Here is a 17,516-nt window from a genome sequence, read left to right on the forward strand (position 1 = left end):
TCAAATATTTTGAAAACATAAGCACGTGTATCCTAACCAAAATGTTTTGAGAGTGGCAAATTTGCATTCATTTCAAAGATGGAAATCACTAAAAAACTAAGAACTTAAAAAAAAAAGGCTTGATAGAGTACGTTAAATCCCTAGAAGAATTGGCACAGAATTTCCAGTTTTGCGGTCAGTTCTTTTCAGATGGAACACACGATCCTCTCTTTTAAAATGGAGACTGCAGAGGGAAACGTTTGAATGGCATACCAAAGACATACCCCTATTGTTTTAAATAATTCTGGTTGAGATTTTCCTTTCCTGTTTATAGCTTTTCCAAAATTTAAAATATGGAAAGATACTATCAACGGCTCTAACGTTTCAATGACTAAACTACCTTCCGTAAAGAAACTAGCACAGTTTTGCACTGAATTAATAGATTTCATTTCTTGAACCTTGTTGATCGCTATATACACACTTTCAAAACTGAACAAAATCCAGTCCACGCCTCCAGGAACTGAGAGTTGAGACAAGGAGGTTTCCCAGAGCACCCAACAAGTGTGCGTAAGAGTGGCCTGAGCATACTGTAGGAGAGGCACAGATGCTTGGCAGACGGGTTTGGAAGGGGGACCAATTATAGCCATTGGGCGAGTCAGAAGCAGGTGGTGTTGGAGTGACCTTGAAGGATGGGGAGGCTTTTCGTGGGTGGGGAAGCAGGGGGGAGGGAAAACATCTCCGTGGATGGTACAACTGGAACAGGTGTGGACAGAAAGAGATGATGTTGGGGCTGAGTTTGGAAGTGTGGCTGGGAGCATTTGAGAAGATGCAGGTGAGAAAGTAGGGGCATGGCTCAGAGCACAGAGGTGATTACCTAGGAGGATAAAGGGTTTGTACTTCATCTGCTGGGCGGCAGAGTAACTGCTGAAGACTTCTGCATAGAGGAGGATAGGGAGGGAATGTTGGGAAGATGAAGGATGATTCCTGTGATGCTGCAGGGGATGAAGGTGGATTAGAGCAATGTCAGAAGAGAGACCGAGGACCATCTGGGGTATGGTTGTGAAAGTCCCCGCCAGAGGGGAGGAGCCCTAAACAAAAAGAAAATGGTGCTTGTTTCAGTGAGCGATGGCCTACGGCTAAGGCAGGGTTGGAGAGAGAGAGGACGTCCTTGGACCGTTTTTTTACCCTGATGAGGGGCTGATTTACATAGATGAAGAGACTGGATATATGATGGTGTATGATGGTTAGTACTGTCGAGATGCATAAACCCATTAGGACAAAAATTCTGGCCCCTGAGGTAGGTCATAATCATAGTCTGGGTTTTTAAGATGGACCAAAGGAAGCCAACACTTGATATTATTGACAGCATATAGTGGGATCATTTCTCCTCTGAAGTTCTGACTTTTAGAACAGTGGGTTCACCCTGTAGCTTCTGATGGTTTCAGAATGCCCCACGTTTTCTCCTTCCTTCTTCTGTTTTCTTTTCTTTCCTTCCTCTTGTCTTCTTCCCCTACTAGACTTCTTTAAATTGTGTTTCTACATCAACTGCTGTACTTCCTCCCTCATCAACTCACTTACTAGCTCTTTACAACACGTCTTCCGCCCATCCCTGATATTGACGCTGTTTCCTCAAAGAGCCCCAATTAATGTTGAGTTGACAAACACCATAGCCTTTTCAAAGTATAGATTCCCTTTAATTTTTCTGAAACACTAGGCCCTGTTGACCAATGCTGTCTTCTTAAAACTCTCAGAGAGCTTAATTATGACATGACAGTTGCCTTCTGTCTTGGTCTGTTCAGCTGCTGTAACAAAAATAATACAGGTGGGTGGCTAATCAATGACAGAAAATTTATTTCTCGCAGTTCGGGACGCTGGGAAGTCCAAGATCAAGGCACTGCTTCCTGGTTCACAGCAGCGTCTTTTCGCTGTGTCTTCACATGGTAGAGTCATTTAAAAAGGTGTCCGCTCTAAACTTTTTATCCTGTGTTTCCCTTGGGCATTTTTTCCATAAGCAGAGCAGCCAACGATCCCGTCTTTTCTGTGGAGGCTGAGATCGCCCTGTGAAACCACAGAGGGTCTTCGGGCAGAGGCAGAATTCCCCAGTAAGGGGATCCTGCAGGTTTAGTCCTCCAAACCTGGCTGCATGAGCCAGACCTCTCCTGTCTCTAGATATTTCTTAAGGCTGCAGTTTGTTCTTCAATGTGATCTGTAAGTAATTTAATTAACAGGTGTTTCTGAGTTGGAAATCTAGGATGTATCAATGTAGTCAGACTAAAATATATATTTTATATATGTATGTATGTATATATATATGTGTATGTATGTATATATATATATATATATATATATATATATAGCGTCAATGAAAGACTGGAGCCTGGTGAGCCAGCCGCTTGCCTCCCAGGTCACAGTATTTGGGGTGCAAAGCTAGTGACTCTGCAAGTGTTGAATTAGTTGCATATTAAGCCCTCTGAGAACTCTGATTCAGATGACGGTGGGAAATGCACTTTGTATGCAGAAGCGTTACTGTTCAAACAGGGCTTGTTAGCCAGCTGAGATTTCACTTTGTACTTGAAAAGTAGAATGTAAATCATAACAAAATGACTGTATCATTTAAGCCCCACTGGAGAGGAAAACAAGAGTCATGGGATACTGTGTCTCCTTATCTGGGTACCAGCCTAAGGAAGGATATGAGAGTGCTTGGGAAGGTTCCACCAGGAGCCACTGGATTGGTCAGAGGTTGGAAATTAGGTTCTGGGAGGAGAGCCAGGAGCGACTGGTATTATTTTACCGGGACAAATTTGACAACTGGCATCCGTTCACATATATTTATTATTGTATGAGAGTGGCTAGCATTCTGTGAGGGCACTGTGCTTTTTTTTTAAGTTCGTGAAGATTTAGAATCATAACACGTAGCCCTAATATTCCATATCATTTATTTTACAGTGAAGATAATGAGTCCCAGAGAAATTAAAGTACCGCAGTTCTCCACTTGCCGTTGGCTGGGCACAGATCAGGACATGGGACTTGAGGACACAGGGGTGTACCGGAGGCAGACTTTTACTTTACTCTCTTAGGGTTCTTTGGGGCTGGACCTGAGAATTAAACTGACCTTAGACAGATCAGTAGGAGGAAAGCATACAGATGGATTTAATGCAAGTTTTACATGACACGGGAACCTTCCTAAGGAATGAAGCCCCAAAGCAATGGTGAAAACGATTGATTTGCTTTTATATGAGGTTGAACAAAAAAAGACAGTTGTTGAAAAGTGATCGGACTATGTGGGGAAACGAAAGGAAGGTAATAATTATTTCAACAAGGTCTGTTTGTTTAGAATGCTCTCAGTTTCAACTTCTAGTCCTTAATGATAAGAATGTTACTTTCCTTCTGCTACAGGGAGGAGATGTCTTTCAAATGGGAATTTCATCTCCTGTTCTAAAAGAAGGAGGGTCAGAGTGTTTTTCTTGTATTTGTTGTTTTTAACTCAAAATATTCAATATGCCCACATGACACATTTTGGGGTAGCATGTTCTGAACTCCTTCAGAAGTCATAGATGAAATTTTTTTTCATAGATGAAATTTAAATTTTTTCATAGATGAAATAAAAACAATTTTTTGCTAGGGGAAGATTATCTAATATGGGAATGTGGGACTACAGTATCTTATCTGGAGACCTTAGAAAATACTGTTTACACTGGGGCAGTTATAGCTCTGCGTAGAGGGGGAATAGATGAGCTGATGTCTCAATGTCTTTAATTTGATGGCTCTAATTATATGAGTTGGTTTTTCTTTAGCATCTAATATAAGAGAAATTGTTCTGGCAAACATACAGTTTGATATTTGCCATTGTGAAAATGGCTTATCCCATTGCCAGGCATGTTTTAAGATAAACAGCAAAGATGATGCTGTTTCCCAATAAGACACTTAGATTTTTATCTGACATTGTCAATGGTTGTGAATCATTTTGAGTATCTCCATATTTCTAATATACTCCATGCTTTGCTCTTTCTTTCAGGTAGCATTTCCACTTTGAGTTTTATTTTTTTTAATTAATTAATTTATTAATTTATATTTGGCTGTGTTGAGTCTTCGTTTCTGTGCGAGGGCTTTCTCTAGTTGCGGTGAGCGGGGGCCACTCTTCATCGCGGTGCGCGGGCCTCTCACTGTCGCGGCCTCTCTTGTTGCGGAGCACAAGCTCCAGATGCGCAGGCTCAGTAGTTGTGGCTCACGGGCCTAGTTGCTCCGCGGCATGTGGGATCTTCCCAGACCAGGGCTTGAACCCGTGTCCCCTGCATTGGCAGGCAGATTCTCAACCACTGCGCCACCAGGGAAGCCCGAGTTTTTATTTTTTCAACGACTGCATGAGTGTGATTGTACTAACTAGATTTAGAGTAATCAGAACATTATGATGGCAAAGTAGCTGTCAGCACTCAGGCACAGTGACCACGTGATTTCAGTGGAAACAATGTCTGCACTCCCGGGAGTACCTATTTTCCTTTTTGTCTTTGTGTGTGTGGAGAGTGGAAAGCTGGGCTCAGATAGCTCAGGTTCTGGTTAATACCTTGTGAGTGTAGATTCTTAAAATGATGCTGAACCCTAAGATTTATGTAAGTAAATAAAAAGCTAATGGGGGAAGAAGCTTCTACTAGGTATATTGCTCTTATTTGGAAAAGTGGCAATAAATTTTAAGGGAGTATTAAGGAAGAGTAACATGTCAATTCTACCGGAAGAAAAAAATTGAACTTTCTTCACCAAGCCATAAAGGCTGTTGTTCAAGAAGTAAGCCATATCTGCGAAAGGACTTGGAGATGATAATGATGGTAGTGGTGGTGATGAGGAAGAGGAGGAGGAGGATGGTGAGGATGAGGATGATGGCTATGATGAGGAGGATGGTGATGATGATGATGGTGGTAGTGATGGTGGTGGTGATAATGAGGAGGAAGATGGTGATGATGGTGATGATGAGGAGGATGGTGATGATGGTGGTGGTGATAATGAGGAGGAAGGTGGTGATGGTGGTGGTGGTGATGATGAGGATGATGATGGTGAGGAGGAGGAGGAGGAGGATGGTGATGGTGGTGATGATGGTGATGATGGTGGTGATGATGATGATGATGGTGATGAGGAGGATGATGATGGTGATGATGAGGAGGATGGTGATGGTGGTGGTGGTGGTGGTGGTGGTGGTGAGCATGTCCACTGTTGAGCACACATATTCCCGCTGCTGTGCATATTTATCTCCAGACTTTATAACAACACCGTAATGCAGGTATTGAATCTCCATTTGATGAGGAAACTGAGACTCAGATTCTGTTTCAGTAGCGGCCAAAGCTGAGATTAAAATGTAGGTTTCTCTAGAATCTAAGCCTTTTTTGTGTGTGTATCACATGGCCTCCTAATACAAACATGTAGTACAGTTCCTGGATTAAAAAAGACTAACCAACAAGGAAAACCACAGATAACCTGAAAATACTACTAGTAGATTTTGGGGCCTCTTGGGTAGCTGGATTTGGTCATTAGGCTGGGAGCTGATATTCAGACCAGATATGCCGCTTTCCCTACGTAGATGTAAAGTGAGGATAAATCCTTGCTGAGAAATTCTTCACAACTCGGCCAGTCTTTCTGGAAACTCATTGGAGATTTTAGCTGGTGGTTCCCCAAATTTGAGAGGCATCAGAATCACCTGGGGCAGGGGGCTTGGGAAAACACAGACTGCGGGGGCCAGCCCCGATCCTGGGCCCCAGATTTATGTTTCTGTTATCCCATGATGCTGGTCCTGCTGGTCCAGAGACCACACTTGGAAAAGCACTGACTCAGCTGGCTCAGTCCAGGGGCTCCATTCTGACCCTGCCGTTGCTTCTCAAACATGGTGACCAAGTGCAGAGCCTTTGGGGGCTCTGACGTCAGCCTGGGCTGCTAAGGCTGGTCTCCGGTGACTTGCCATCTGGGCCTGCGGGAGGCTTTGGGACAGCATGCATCATCTATCCTGCCCAAGAGGGCGTTTCTCCCTCACTGAGTGGGATGCTCTGAAGCATGACTGTGCAAGTTTTCGCTGAGGACCAGCTGTGGTGGGGAAACCACCATCAGCTTCTTTTAGCTTTTTGAAACCAGAGGGGTTTTGCCAGGGGCCCTGCTCTGACGAGTGGTCTCATGGATCTGACATTTCAGAACAGTCTTCATAGCCTCCAGTGCTCATGGATGGCCCACAGGGATGAAGAACTCAGTGGGTTTCTCCCACCAAACCTATATGAAGTCTCGCACAACATTTTGAGAAATATTCAAATATCTTTGAATTGTTTCTCCTCTGTTTTTCAGTAATAGCAGCCTAGCATATCCCTATAAAGTCCTGCATGAGCTAAAGAAAACCAACTCCAGTTGGCTCAAGCAGATGATGTTTATCATGAGAATACTGGTTTATCTGAGCTAATCCAAGGGAAAAATGAATAACCGAGATTCTCCTGCAGAGGCAATCAGGTCTGTTCCTGAAACGTCATCTTAAGAATTCATGATCTTTTTTCTAGGGTGTAACCATTGGTATAATTCAACCTCAAGTCTCATCCCTTGTCTGTTGGACAAGTCTCATCCATGTCTGTTTGTCTGTGTCTTTCTGTCTGTCTCCCTCCCTCTCCCCCTCTCTTCCTCTCTCTCTCCCTTCTCTTTTCCAACTGTCCGATTCCAGGGATAGCATAGACCTATCTTGGGTCAAGAGTTATCTTTGGATCAAACAGATATGGTCAGGCTCACACGGCATGAACGTGACCCTTGGGGGGCCCCATGTTGGTGCTTTCATAGCTGTGCCCAGAAGAGGGGGCATCCTTGTGAACCCAACACCCCACCTTAACTTGTTTGTCATATGGGTTTCTCAAAGGTGTGTTCACACTGAAATGGAAGTCAGGGGATTAAAAATGCATGGTTTTGTATGCTAACACATATATATGGAATCTAAAAAAAAAGTGGTTCTCAAGAACCTAGGGGCAGGACAGAAATAAAGATGCACACGTAGAGAATAGACTTGAGGACACGGGGTGGGGGGAGGGTAAGCTCCCAATGTGAGAGAGTGGCATGGACATATATACACTACCAAACGTAAAATAGATAGCTAGTGGGAAGCAGCCACATAGCACAGGGAGATCAGCTCAGTGCTTTGTGACCACCTAGAGGGGTGGGATAGGGAGAGTGGGAGGGAGACGCAAGAGGGAGGGGATATGGGGATATATGTATATGTATAGCTGATTCACTTCGTTATACAGCAGAAACTAACACACCATTGTAAAGCAATTACACTCCAATAAAGAATAAATAAATAAATAAAAAATCAAGTTACCAAACAGAAAAAGAAAAAATAAAAATGCATGGTTTTAGCCCTCAGAAGAGGAGTGTTTCTCTTACCACTGAAGTGGCGTCCAGAACTTGTCCTGTTTGTACTTTAAATCCTCAACTGACTGTTAGCTTACAGGGTGCCTTGTAAGGAGGGACTGAGCCCCCAGAGAGATGCAGGGCATCCTGGTGGCTGACTTTTAGCAAGGAAGATTTGCTTTCGTTTGTAACTGTTTTTCATCCTTTGTGAAATGCCTGGATAGTTTTGCATCCAACAGAGTTAAATACACACATAAACAGCTGACACTCACGTGGCCTGAATATACTGGCCTTGACGCGTCTTTCTGAAGTGTGGTTCTCCCAGAGTTGTCCAGGGCTCTGCTTTGCAGGAGCTGCAGCAAGGCCCCAGGCTCCAGATGGCCCCCTTTCTGCCCTCTTTTCATAGAGTGCTTACCCTCCCCTGGCTTCTAACTCCCTTAGAGCTCTTCTGAGAGCCACAGGCCTCCTCAAGGCTAGAGACTGGTCTCCATTTGAGAAAGCCATCGTCCAGGTCCTAGGAACCAGGGGAAGGAAATGGGAGGACGGGGCAAGGGGAAGCTGGGAAAGCCCCTGATGGGCGCCATCTTCTGAGACTCCAAGTGGAGAAGGAAAGAGCCCAAGAGAATTCAAGTAAGACGAAGTATATATTTGAAAAGTCAGGATGTTTATGTAAGATAGCAAATGAAATCTCCTAATGAAAGAATTCAGTAAAGATACATTTCACGTGGTTAGGAAATCTGACTTCCTTGCTTAAAGACAACACCTGTTCTCCAAAGTTAGTTCCAAGGGAAGACCCCGTAAAGAGAGGGAGCCTGACCCCCCAGCCTCCCCTCAGCCCCAAGAGTCACCTTCTCTGAGTTTCATTCTGAGGAATGTGACCACCTGTTTCTGTCCCTTTACACCCAGGCTCAGACATAGGCAAACAAGCTTTCTTTGGTGTCTCTTCCTTTGCTTACCTCTGGCACTCCTGAGACTCCCAATGCTAGGGCATTACAAAGGAAAAATCAAACATGGAGACTTCCATGAATCAAGACGCTTCTGTCCTTCAAGGGACACACAGTATTTTGCTCTCCAGAGCCCAGGGGGTTCTGTCCAGTCCGTGTGGGTCCGTTTGGGGATCTGCCTTCCTAGTTCTCAGGTTGCTTCCACCATCTCTCACTCGCCAGGTAGAAGGAAAATGCTGGGTGTTGGCATCTAGGCCAAAAGAGAAAGATCCAGATTTCCCTTCTGCCTTCCCTGATCACTCCCACCATCCCGCTCCCTGTCTCTGGAGGATGCCATCCCATGCCCCAGGGGATGGGCACCAAAACCCAGCCACACTTTTCAGGCAGGATTTGGCTTTTACCTCTGCCCATTTTCTCACGGTCTTCGATAGTTGTGTCTGTACCGGAACATAAAAGGGGAGCAACAACGTTGATACAACAGAGATTTGCATGTCTGGTGGGAAAAGTGTTTTTTCCCCTCCCTCACCTTCACGACTGCCTAAGGTTGAATCATTGATCCGATATAACCATTGAAATCTATTGTGGATCAGACAAAGATACCGCTCTTCTTTGAAGTACTGATCTAACGCTGATTGCCAAAGGGCATTATCTGCCCTTTTGCTGCTTAAAAAAAATGTACTCAGGGCCTCACACAGTAGGGAGTTACTTGTGTGTACACGAGCTTTCAATTCAGTTGTTCCTGAAACGTTAATTGAGCAGCTACTCTGTATACACACATCCGAACCAACTAAATCCTTTGTAAAAATCATTTTGCAAAAGAAATAAAGTTAATAGCCTAAATGCACAGGAAAGGTACCATCTCAGAAGAAAGAATAGCCTTTTAAATAAAAAAACCCAAAACTCGGGCTTCTCTGGTGGCGCAGTGGTTGAGAATCCACCTGCCAATGCAGGGGACATGGGTTCGAGCCCTGGTCCGGGAAGATCCCACATGCCACGGAGCAGCTAAGCCCGTGCACCACAACTGCCGAGCCTGCACTCTAGAACCCGCGAGCCACAACTACTGAAGCCCACGTGCCACAACTACTGAAGCCCGTGTGCCACAACTACTGAGCCTGCACCCTAGAACCCATGAGCTGCAACTGCTGAAGCCCTCACGCCTAGAGCCCGTGCTCTGCAACAAGAGAAGCCACTGCAATGAGAAGCCCGGGCACCACAACGAAGAGTAGCCCCCTCTCACTGCAACTAGAGAGAAAGCCTGCGCTCAGCAACGAAGACCCAATGCAGCCAAAAATAAAATAAATAAGATAAATGAATAACAAACAAAACAAAACTCTCCAAACACTCCCTTTCCTATACCTATTTTTCTGATTCCATCACTGACAGCTGAGAATGTGCCTGACTCTGGTACTGAGAGTAGCTTTTGAGAATAGCTGTTCTCAGGGCCTTCTCTTACTGGTAAGGAGCAGGAGTCCTTAGCACAGGGGCACAGGAGTCCCCAGCAGCAGAGACTGGTCTTCACCCCGTCTCCTACCAGAAAATTGGACTGTGGTCTTGTTTTCTTGGTTCCCTCTGACTTGGGCATCTTTCTGTTAGTGGTTTTCATTTTATTCGCTCTTGATTTCACTTTCCTCCTCTGTTAATTGTCTAGTTGGAAATGATCTCTGAGTACCATGCTCTGATATTATGGTTTCCTTTTCTTTTAAAGGGAAACAGAGTTCGCTGCAATGTTGGGAGAGGTTTGACGGTACATAACCTAAAACTAATAAGCAACAACTGGGGAGTAGCTAGCCCACAACCGCTTTCCTAAAATATGCTCTGATTTCCAAAATAGGCTGACAAACAACAGTTTGGAAGTCCCTCTAATAATATCCTGTATACAGAATTCCGGGAGATTTGGAACTAGCAGCATACTGACTGTCTCATCTACATCTATTCAGGCTTAGGTGATGGATTGCAGTGACTTACCGCCTTTGATTCTAGCCTGTGGTCCTGGACTCTGGCTGTGTATTAAAACCACTGGACCCTATTCCACATCAGTTAAATCAGAATCTTTGGGGTCCATACTGGGGTCTGGACATGAGTATTTAAAAGCAAACCTCCCATCTGAAAGAGAATAGATTGTATATATATGTCTAACCGAATCACTTTGCTGTACACCTGAAACTAACACAACCTTGTAAATTAACTATACTTCAATTTTTAAAAATGGTAAAAACAAAACAAAACAGCCAAATCTCCCTTAAGGTGGAGCCAGGGTTGAGAATCCTTAGACCAGAATAACACATACAGCAGGAAGGACAGAGCAGCGAGGACTCCATAGGAAAGTGCAGGTGACGTGGCTTCTATAATAAGACGATTCACCTTTACATATCATTTTAGAGAAGTATGCTCACCCTCCTTTTCTTATTCGATGCTCAAGAATGAATATTTGGGGGCTTCCCTGGTGGCGCAGTGGTTGAGAGTCCGCCTGCCGATCCAGGGGACACGGGTTCGTTTCCCGGTCCGGGAAGATCCCACATGCCGCAGAGCGGCTGGGCCCGTGAGCCATGGCCGCTAAGCCTGCGCGTCCGGGGCCTGTGCTCCGCAGCGGGAGAGGCCACAGCAGTGAGAGGCCCGCGTACCGCAAAAAAAAAAAAAAAAAAAAAGAATGACTATTTGGGTTTGCCTTAGCATCTCCGTAGATTTTTTCCTAGATGTGTGGCTCTGTCACCAGTAAACCCGAGATAAATGAAGGAATGTCTGTACTGTAGAAAGGATGAGTCATTGAAAATTTTGCCTTCAAGCTCTTTTAAATAGTGACTTTGTTGTTGTTTTTAAAGGGTGTATTTACATGCAGCTTTGCAGGAGAACGTGAATATTAAGGGAGTTCACATTTATGTCGTGTTGAAATGACTCAGTTTATAGCAAATCTGAAGTGACTATTCCCAAGGGGGTGGGAAAAAGCTTGGGTGGTTCAGTGTACTTATTGCAGTTGGCAGGGCACCTGGGGACCGCAGCTGCTCTGTGTCCCTTTGTATCTCGTATGTGGGTGACAGCTTGCAAACAGGGCTCTGCCAGATGCGTGCCGTAGTGACTGGGTGGGGAGCATCCCATCCCCCACCTGAAGAGGGGGAACTTGTTAAGAATAACGATTAGACACGCTGACTACACACTTAGCAGCATCCTCGGGGGCTTTTCGTCCGGCAATTTAAATAGGAGGCACACCCAGGAGAATTTGCAGGAAAACAAAGAGAAACCCTGCTTTCAGAAAGTGCCTGCTGATTGTTTGGGGATGTGCAGTAAATACAGTCAGCATCAGATGGGACCTCCAGATCCCTCATCAGATCTAGTAAATATTGAGTCAGTATTTGGGTGCTTGCTTTTGGTAATTGACAAACCAGGAGCCACTGGTCTCCAAGAACTTCCTGTGTCCTGCCCTCAGATCTCTCTCCACGCTGCAGTGCACCTGCTCAGGGCTGTCTCTCACCCTGGAGAGGAAGTTATAGAACAAGAAAGCCTTTCCATTGCACTGGACATCCAAAAAAACAAAACAAAACAGATAACCAATTTGCAATTCTCAACTGCTATTCAAGAAAGTAATGGATGCTCTGCACTGAACTTGAGAGAGTTGTGTCCATCTGAAGTGCCTCTTTTTGTATCAGCGTTTTTTTTTCATTTGTTTGTCTGTTTTTTCCATAGGGAACAGACTGTAAAATGTAACCAAGAATTGTTCGGTGTGTCAGAGAGGCTGACTTGTTTACTGTGGCAGACTACAGAGGCAGTTTGAAAAGCGTGCCTGCAGGCAGTGGCTGTACTTCCTGGGCAGAGAGCACTTTTTATTTTGTGATTTGCATGTTTCTCTTAATTTGGAGAAAATTGAAGTGTCTTTGGATGGCAGCAACAGAGCTGCAAACATTAAAGATCAGGCTTCCCAGCCAGAAAGGGCAAGTGAAGAATCTTCCTTAGCCCCTCTCTTGCCAGTGAAAATGTAAGGCATTCTAATGTTATGAAACTGCATCTTTAAAAAACCTGTCCCCCCTCCCCCCACAACTTCGAGTACTTTCAGGCAGGGGTGGAGGGGAACAGGAAATGGTAATTTTCAATATTTACCACTTCCTAGGAACGGGACTTTGAAGAAAACCGGCCTCATGGGAACATTTCATTGCCCCTTCATTGCAGTTATTTAGTAATTTCTGAGACTGGGTTTTCTCAGGCCAGAACATCTTGTCACATGTAGAGTTGCCATTATTCTGCCATAAACCCTCCTTTTAAATGCCCTTTGCAGTAGAGACCAGCTAGTGTAACTCTGATGTGCCAAACCCCAAAGTCGAGGGGAAAAGGAATGAGAGCAAATGAAACTTAAAGCAAACACAAATTATTTGCACGTTACAATATGCAAATTACAGTGTGCATGAAAAGATAACAACCACGAGCTAATCATTCTTTTTGCAACCTTTAGGGAAGCCATTCAGAGTGTACAGAGTATTTGTCATTTTCTAGAGCACTTTTGGTATCATTTTAGGGCACTGAGTACTTTGTTTATTTAGTTAATTCTGTGCATGTTTTCACTTCTCAACTAGAGTCCCTTAGTGCTGGGTCTCTGTTTCTACTCTGCTTCCCCCATGGCTCCTAGGAGAGTGCTTCGTTCACAGTTGCTGTTCAGTAATTATTGCTGAATGTGTCTGCACTTTTACAAAACATGGATGTGATTTGTTTTGTTTTTCCAACTCAGCTCCTGATGAATTAATATATCTAGCTGGGCAGACATAACGCTGCCGAATGTAGAATAAAAGAACTCTCCAAGTGACCGGAATCATAGAACCATAACATTTTACAGCCATAAAGGACCTGAGTGATTTTATTTCAATCTATTTGTTTTACAGATGATGAACAATTACGGCTGATAGAGATCAAGTGACTTTCTTGCTCAGAGTTGCAGAGCTGTGGCTGAATCAGCCATTCATCTTACTCAGGCATTGATGAGCCACATATAAACTGACATTGCTGACAATTATTTTAGCCACCTATTATAGTACACTTAAGCTTCATCATTCTGTGTGCCCCTGAGTTTCCTTGGGGTAGATATTTAATTGATTTTTAATTTGATCTCCTCTGAATTTGGGGCTAATCAATTGCTTTGTTTTCCCTGTCTACTTTCTAAAATTTCTTCATGCCACTTTCAAGGAAACTGACTTGAATGGTTTGCCTGTTCTCCTCATGTTGGACGCAGAGCAGAGGTGGGTGGAAGACATGATGTAAACAGAAAGTGGCCAGACCACATAGAATATGAAAACTTTGCCTTCTGATCTGAAACACCCAGCCCGGGGAGCCGAACGGTAACCCCTGGGGCAGTTGGCCCTAAATGACCAGGACTTAACTAGTCACTGACACTCCCCTAATTTTTGTCTTAGGACCAGCCTGAGAAAGCCCCATATGTTCTCCAAACCAGCCACAGAGGATGCCCCGCTTCTAGTTTGCCTATAGCTTCTCCATGCCGACAGCCCCCAATCAGGGCATCCCTGAAACCTTCCCTTTTTTCACTACAGACTTTCCCACTCTGCCTGCTTTGAGTCTCTACCCAATGCCAGTGATGGTGGGTGACTCCCTTGCTCTAGCTGGCTCTGATTAAATAATGTTTACCTGTTGTCATTTGCGTGGGCTTTACCCTCATGGAGGCAGACCCACAAAGAAGACCAGTCCTGCCTACTTCAGTGTTCTCTCTGGTTCTCATTGCGCAGCCAGCCATACATCTGCATCGTGGGGTTTTTAAAAGCCTATTTGTCTCTCCTTTATCAAAAGAATATATGGAAAAGGCTTGGTCATTTGCTTGGCTGAAATCAACGTACACTCTGTGGCGTTTTTCTGACCTGTCAGACCCGTAAACCTACCCAGACAGGGCGGGAGTTTAGCGTGGCGCTGCGTCCTCACCTCAGTGTTTTCTGAATGTTTATAAAATTTCCATTTCATAATCTCTCTAGAATTTCACTAGGAGGAGGATGTCAGGCATCATCTCTCCTTTTTCTGGAATCCATCCTTTTCTCTCATTTTGAAGCTCAGTGTTTTTCTTATTCTCCAGGATTTCTCAGTAAAGATTTAAAGGTCTGAAACCACCAATAAGGTTGGTAATTTACCAGCCAGGGATATCCTTCTTTAGAATGTTAATAATTCACTTTAATTCAAAGGATGAAATTATCGTGTATGTCACTTCCCTCTGCACAGTGACGCTGCCACGGCGGCGCTTGGAGTGTCTGTCAGCCCACACCTACCTCCCGATTCTCTGATGTGAGCAATTGGCATTTTCCCAACATGAAGGGAAGTGTTATGCAAATACAGTTGCAAGCCCCTCATTTCTAATTATATTGGCTCCATAAGCTCCTTAAGGGAGTAAAAAGTTAATGTGTGTAAAGTGCTTAAAATACAGCCTGGCCCATAATACTCTGTGTCTGCTGCTGTTACTCCTGCTTCGATCAGATAGAATCTGTGGAGCTGCTACTATCTCTCTGTCCTGCTTGCGTCACCCCTTATAGTCCTTGAACCTGCCAAGCTCTCTTCCACCTCTGCCTTCACCCACACAGCCCCCTCTGCTTAAGACCCCTTTCTCTTCCTTCTGCCTGCCTCTTTCGTCCTCATCTTTCAGGTGCCTCTTAGATGTCACTTCCTCCAGGAAGCCTTCCTAAACTTCAGTCTAAATGAAGGTTTGCATTTTATTCTCTTAGGCCAGGGCTCAGTAAATATTTTCTTAAAGGATACAGTAGTAAATATTTTACACTTTGCATCCATGCAGGTGACTACTCAAGTCTGCTGTGGTCATGCCAAGGCAGCCAAATGCAGTATGTAAATGAGTGGGTGGGCCATGTTTCAGTAAAACTTTATTTACAAAAACAAGTGGTGGGCCTGTGGCTGTAATTTACCAACCTCTGTTTTAGATTACTCCGTAGTTTTTCCCCACAGTGTGATCTTGTGATTGTCTCTTACCTCTCTTCCTCTGAACTGAAGCTTGTTAAATACAGGGATTAATTGGTGTCTTTCTGTATCTATCGGACAAGCCTAGGGCCGGCATATAGCAGGCACTTAAGTAAATGTTTACTGAATGAATGAATGAATGAATGAGGTGGAAATGCAATAGGCATTGAGGTCTGCCTTCTGCCTTCTCCCACTGTCCTCAGTTCGTTTGCCAACATTTTTATCTTCCAGCTCTGAATATTTCTTTAAAATAAAATCCTCAGTGGTCTTTGGCCTTTATCCCCTCCTCCTCTCCCCAATCTAGATCCTTCTGGACTTACTGTCTTCCCAAGCTTGGGCCACTCAGTTGGTAACTATCTTTGGCCGGGCAGTTGTTGTCAGATGGGAATTTGCGATCCCTTCTTTTCTCATTAAAACATGGGAGTGAAGTTATGTGTGTGTCATTAGGAGTGGTGAGCTCATTTTAGAGCCTGATGACATTCGTATTACAGGGAGGAATGCTTGGCCATGTCAAATTGTCATTAACGTGATTTGGGGCAAGGAAAAAAAAACCCAGCCACCACCTAGCAACCCTTCCCCAAGCATTTCAAGATGTAGTCATTTCTTTTATACCAAATGAGTTTGTTTTGCTTAACTACAGTTAAGTCTATAGGTGTGAGCCTTGTTTTTATAGGCGTCTCCTTTCAAAGTGATGGTTTGGGACGTGCTGATCCTGGTTGTATTTTTCTTGCCTCTTAAATGGCTTGTAGTCGGGGCTGTCAACACTTCTCAGAGTCCACAGAGCCATAAGTCAGGAGGAATGTGGAATCACCCACCAGCGGAGCCAATGCTGGTAGACTGCATTTTCTGCCTTTCTTATTTCCTGCAGTGGATTTTCAGGGAGTCAGTGAACTCAGGCATTTCTCAGTGTCTCAAATGTAGAAACGTTTCTCATGATTGGGAAGTTCAAGGCTAGTTTACGTTACTAGCAGTGTTTCTATGGGGAAATGCATAATATATGTATATTTTTTAGACACATGTTTTCCTGGTAAAAATCTATTTCCAGAAGGTTGAACCTGTGGTTCTCGGCTGCTCCATCCTGCTGGTGTTGAAGAGGTCCCAGGACGTGGTTCACTGAGGCACAGAAGCCACGGTGTAGGCTTGCCTAGGGGCCCAGGACCAGGACTGGGTAGGAGAACAGAGTTTACTGTCAGGGTTCAGTTGCAGAAACTCCTGTTTTAAGCACAAAGTCAGTAGTCCAGGGCATCTTTGTCAGCAGGGGCTGCCCTAACAAAATACTATAGACTTTGTGGCTTGAACAACAGATATTTATTTCTCATGGTTCTGGAGGCTGAAACTCCAAGGTCAAGGTGCCAGCAGATTCCGAGGCTGGTGAGGGCTCTTCTTCCTGTCTTGCAGATGGCTGTCTTCTCATTGTGTCCTCACATGGTGGAGAGCTCTTGTCTCTCTTCCTCTTCTTGCAGGGGTACTAATCCCATCATAAGGGCCCCAATCTCATGTCCTCATCCAAACTTAATCACCCCCAAAGGCTCCACGTCTAAACACCATCATTGGGAGTTAAGGCTTCAACAGATGAATTTGCAGGGAGACAAACAGCCCGTAACAGAGGGATTTGGGTGCTGCCACAGTTACTGGAAGGGCTGCCAGGAATGATTCTCAAAATGATTCCAAGAAGATTCCCCTTTCGCCACGGTCAGGAGGTAGAGGAGGATCAGAACTTGGAGAATGATCACAACCTGAGGGATCACTGAGATGCTGCTGGCAGTGCAATCAAGCCCTTCCTCCTGACGCTAAACACATGAGCCAGGGTCTGCTCCCTGGGACCTCTGCCATCTTGGTGGGTGATAAATCCAGGCCATCTTAAAATTCTTAATCATTTTATTTTTGCATTTGTGTTTTGCAGGTTCAGTACAATGAACATGTTCTAGGAACTTGGTACCTTGGCTCATAGGAGTTTTTGTTTTTTTTTTTTCTTTGTTTTTTTATACTGCAGGTTCTTATTAGTCATCAATTTTATACACATCAGTGTATACATGTCAATCCCAATCGCCCAATTCATCACACCACCATCCCCACCCCCCGCAGCTTTCTCCCCTTGGGGTCCGTACGTTTGTTCTCTACATCTGTGTCTCAACTTCTGCCCTGAAAACCAGTTCATCTGTACCATTTTTCTAGGTTCCACATACATGCGTTAGTATATGATATTTGTTTTTCTCTTTCTGACTTACTTCAGTCTGTATGACAGTCTCTAGATCCAACCACGTCTCTACAAATGACCCAATTTCGTTCCTTTTT

The 17,516-nt window shown here is 44.4% G+C and overlaps 1 protein-coding gene across 2 annotated transcripts in view; it reads left to right on the top strand.

Moving 5' to 3' along the window:
- Positions 1-17,516, top strand: part of CAMK1D (calcium/calmodulin dependent protein kinase ID) — a 417,502-nt gene that overhangs the window by 179,469 nt on the left and 220,517 nt on the right. The gene's annotated exons all lie outside the window — the stretch shown is intronic.

The sequence above is a fragment of the Stenella coeruleoalba genome (assembly GCF_951394435.1).
Source record: "Stenella coeruleoalba genome assembly, chromosome: 2".
In the NCBI taxonomy this organism is placed as follows: domain Eukaryota; kingdom Metazoa; phylum Chordata; class Mammalia; order Artiodactyla; family Delphinidae; genus Stenella; species Stenella coeruleoalba.